Below are 4761 nucleotides of genomic sequence, written 5' to 3' on the forward strand. Positions count from 1 at the left end.
AAAAAACTTAACACACACACACACACCCCAAAAAAACCCCACAAAAACAAAACAACCAATGAATACACAGGCAAAGAACTAAACAAACTCTTGTCAAAAGAAGAAATATAAATGGTCAACAAATATATGAAAAAAAAATTTAACATCTCTAGCAGTTAGGGAAATGCGAATCAAAACTATGTCAATATTTCATCTCACTCCAGTCAGAATACAAATTATCAAGAATGTAAATAATGATAAATGTTGGCAAGGATGTGGAGGAAAAGGTACACTCATACACTGTTGGTGGGACTGCAGATAATACAACCACTCTGACAAATAGTATGGAGATTCCTCAGAATACTAGAAACGAAACCACTATTTGACTCAGCTATCCCACTCTTCAGTATATTTCAAAAAGATTTTAAACCAGCATAATATAATGATGCAGCCACATCAATGTTTATAGCAACATAATTCCCAATAGCCAAGCCATGAAACCAACCAGGGGCTCTTCAACAGATGAGTGGATAAAGAGAATGTTATATATATATATATATATTTGAGTATTACTCAGCCATAAAAGAATGAAATTATGGCATTTGCCAGTAAACGGATGGAACTGGAGACTCTTACACTAAGGGAAATAAGAGAATCCCAAAAAAGTCAAAGGCCGAATGTTTTCTCTGATAATAGGGAAGCCAATCCAAAATAGGGGGAGGGGTATAAAAAATGTGAGAGGGAATTTCATCAAAATAGAGGAAAGATTAGTAAAGTAGATGAAGGGGATTGAGGAGGAGGAAGAAGGGGGATGGCAAAGAACAGTGGAATGAATCTGACCAAATTTTTGTATGTACATGGCATGGATAATGACATGGATGTGGCATGGTGGGTCCTGACATCAGGTGTATCTAGAGGACCCTAAATTAAAAAATAAAAATAAGAAAAATACACTTTAACTGAAAAGGGATCAGTGGAGTTCAGGGAGCAGGATGGAGGAGAGGGGCTGGGAAGTGCTGGGGACTGAACTGTGTTCCATGCTTTGGGGATTGTCAGGGTGTATATAACTTTAAAAAATTGTATATAACTATAAAGAAATATATAACTTAAAAAATTGTATATAAAAATTGTATATGAGAAGAACATTATCACTAAACAGGGAAGAGAGTTGGGAGGGAATGGGAGGGAGAAGGGGAATTGCATGGAAGATGGAAGGAGACCCTCATCATTATAAAAAATACATGTATGATGGTGTGAGGGGAAAGGAAAAAAAAGAGAGAGAGAAATGTGTCACAGTAGATTGGGTAGAGAGAGGTGATAGGAGCGGAGGGAAAGGAGAGGGGGGTAAGGAGGGCAGTAGAATACAACAGACACTAGTATTGCTGTATGTATATACGTGGCTGTATAACCAATGTGATCCTGTAATCTTTACATGTTGAAAAATGAGAATTCATACCCCCATTGAATCAAATGTATGATATGTCAAAATCATTGTATTGTCTTGAGCAACTAATAAAAAATAAAAATTAAAAAAAATTGTATATAACTATAAAGAATTTTTTTAAAAGAAATTCAATATATTTCAACAAACATTTTGGGAGAGGTCCCATATTACTCATCAGCTTCTTACCATGTGAAAATACAGGAAGGGATTACATAGTCTAATCATAATGTCACTGCTTCCTGTCCTAATCCCAAACTTCCCTTGGCTGGTGACAATGCCACACAGCTGGCTGGAAGGATGGGGGAATCACTGGGGTGGGGGGAGCTGATATCTTTCAATCCTGTATGTGCTCACTGGCCACAGTTTAAAGTAAACATGTTTCTTCTGTCTCCTTGTCCCATGGGGTGTGCAGTATTTAGGAAAATCCACTTCGAATAGAAAAAGCAGATCACTTGACTTGCCTAGGTTGGGCTCTGATTTCTGCATCTTGACTCTTAGTTCAGGTGTGTATTGATCCTGAAATGCTTCTCAACAGTCTTCTATGTTTCAGGAAAGAGGTTTCAGTGATTTGGGCCATTTCCCTATCCCCATGTTTTCCTGGGCCTCCCTACCACCAAACTCAAGGGATAATATGGCTTCTTGCTTTACCAAGGCCAATATGTGCATCTTAATGTCCCCTTTTTTACTCATAATATCACTGGCACTACTGCTGCCTCTCATTCCTCCCTAGTAACTGCAGAGAAATGAGTTTCTTCCCTTGGGAAACTAACCTCTCTCTGCCTATCTCAGATGCCACTGTTCCTTTTATCAGTCATTTTTGTGGCCTCCATCTCAAAACCTCTGAACCCCTCAGGCTCTGTACCACCCTCTTCCTCAGTCTCTGAGCGTTAATAGCTGGAATCTCCTCGAAGGAGGAGAATGTCCCTCAAGTCTTGAGGCTCCTTCTCCCTGGCCACTGTAGTACTGCATCTTGCTGGACCTTCTCCTATTTCTCTGATGATTCTTTTTCTGTTCCTTATATTGATTCTGGCTTCAGCTCTTCACTCTTTGGATACTACTCTTACTCCCACATCCATTCATAGAAGACGCTAGATTAGAAAAAGAGGAATGAAGGGAAGGGAGGAAGGATAGGATTAGGAAAGACAATAGAATGAATCAGATACAACTTTCCTCTGTTCATGTATCAATACACGACCAGTGAAACTCCACATCATCTACAACCACAAGAATGGGATCCTACATAGAATCAGTTATATTCCATGGATGTATAATATGTGAAAATATATTCTACCATCTGTATATCTAAAAAAATTAAGAAATTAATGAAGCTAATCTAAGCCACTTGTGATTAGTGTATGGCACTTGATAGAATTACTGGACTGAAAATATCTGAGTCACCCTATTTCAATCTTGATGAGACTTTTTCAATAAAAACATAGAATATCAAGATGATTGAAATTAAATCACAATTCTTTCTAAATTTCTAACCCTAGATTTCTCCCTTTAAATATCCCTGTTTGTTTGGATAAAAATTAATTTGAAACATAATGAAAAAGATTAATTCCTCCTTGAAATGACTTGAACTGTTTTACTAAAAATCTGTTTCCATGTAAAAGTAAAGCATTGATCCTACTTCTTTTCTATGTTTTATTATTCTTCTCACATATGCCATTTATTCTAAGTTTTCAAAATGTATCATATTGTACACATGGAAGTAAGAAGATATGTTTGGGTATTTATTTATGATTGAGCAACCTACTAAAGAACTTTAATTAGTAGCTCGTTGTTAAGCTAACTGAAATCTTAGGAGCATGTCAAAGGACTCTTAGTTTTTGTTTTTGCTATTCTTTGTTTTAAAAACCTGATGTGGAGACCAAGTGATCGTGAAACCTAGAGACAAAAATTAAGCTAAAGAAGATAGATATATGGGGTAATTGAATCAGAATTCAATAAATGTGATACTTTGTTGCAACTAATAAATTTTTTTAGTTGGTCACTTTAATGCTATAAAGATGTCAAAGGGAAACCTATGCTAGGGACTACTTGTGTTCCTTGCAAGTATAAAGAGATAGACCAATTTACTTTTTAGTGTATAGGGAATGGACAGATCATTCCCAGAAATTCTGCAAAGTAGGCACGTCACCTTAGGGGAAAACTTTATCAGTTCAAAATTTACTTCACATTAGCAGTGAAGAATCAGTCATCACCCCGAATCTTTATTTTTTTTTACTTATACGGTTAAAGCAAACAACTATTAAATGTTAACAGCAGTAAATGCAAAGTTTCATTAAATTTTTTTCTAAAATACCCTGCACAAGTTCAAACGGACTCTACAACAGGTTGAGGAAAGATGCTTTGGGATTATAACTGAACATAAGATCATTATAACGTAAATGCAATTCAAATGTATTTAATACATACACTCTCTAAAGCAAAACTGGTCATAATTCCACTGGATCTGTCCTATGAGACCACATAGGAAACATCAGTCACTTGGCGAATCATGTGATCATCTAAAACCCTCCTGAGAAAGTGACCAGGGTGGCTAAAGGTTGGAAACCATATGAATTACTGCTTTCACTTAAAGAAACTAAGGAAACAGCCCAATCCCCAAAACAGACAAACAAACAACAACAACAAAAACACTTTTGCTGTTGCAGTGGTTGTGGGGGTGGGTAGTACGGCTCCCTTAAGGAGAAAACATTATTACAAACATTTAATGGAGTTTGGGGAGGAAGGGTTACAGAATTCAACATTAAAGTGACAAACTTGTGAAGTAATAACTTCTTACTTCCTTTCCTGAGGACCTTCCTCAGGAAAGTTCTTGAGGGGATTTATGCATTGGAAAGGAAGTTGAATTAAATCAACTTTAACTTCCCATCCAAATCTAACATAGTATGCTTCAAAGGCTGGTCTTCAAACCAACATAGAGTTTATGGCCCAGTGGCGTCTGTCCAGGGATATCTTATTTAGATGTTCTGTTGCTGTGTGTGATATGTTGTGAGGGAGCATTTCCTGTGAGTGGTTCACTTACAGTCAGCTGTTACTCTGTGTTCCCTTTTGGAATATCAGTGTTAAACTTCCCCTTTTAGCAAAAGAGCAGTAGAATAATAAGGTAGCTGGGGGCAGGCTTTTGTACCAATCATTCTCTATTAATCTTTCACTTCAGTTCCAGGCATTCCTAACCTGTTATGTCAACTTGGGTTTATAACTGAGGGTGAAGTTTCAGGTTTCCCTTCCAGAAATTGGGCAGCGACACTCAAGCAGCTGCTAGAACTAGGGAGTGGCTAAGAGTTGGAAGACACCAAACTAGGATCTGTAAGAAAAAAAGAGAGACA

General features: G+C 37.2%; 1 non-coding gene across 1 annotated transcript; it reads right to left on the reverse strand.

Annotated features, from left to right (window-relative positions):
- Window positions 1–3523: 3523 nt before the first annotated feature.
- On the reverse strand, window positions 3524–3670 carry LOC125613975. Its single transcript, XR_007344622.1, has one exon. It is a non-coding gene; the product is annotated as a U12 minor spliceosomal RNA (small nuclear RNA).
- Window positions 3671–4761: the final 1091 nt, after the last annotated feature.

The sequence above is a fragment of the Marmota marmota genome, unplaced genomic scaffold, assembly GCF_001458135.2.
Source record: "Marmota marmota marmota unplaced genomic scaffold, marMar, whole genome shotgun sequence".
Lineage (NCBI taxonomy): Eukaryota > Metazoa > Chordata > Mammalia > Rodentia > Sciuridae > Marmota > Marmota marmota.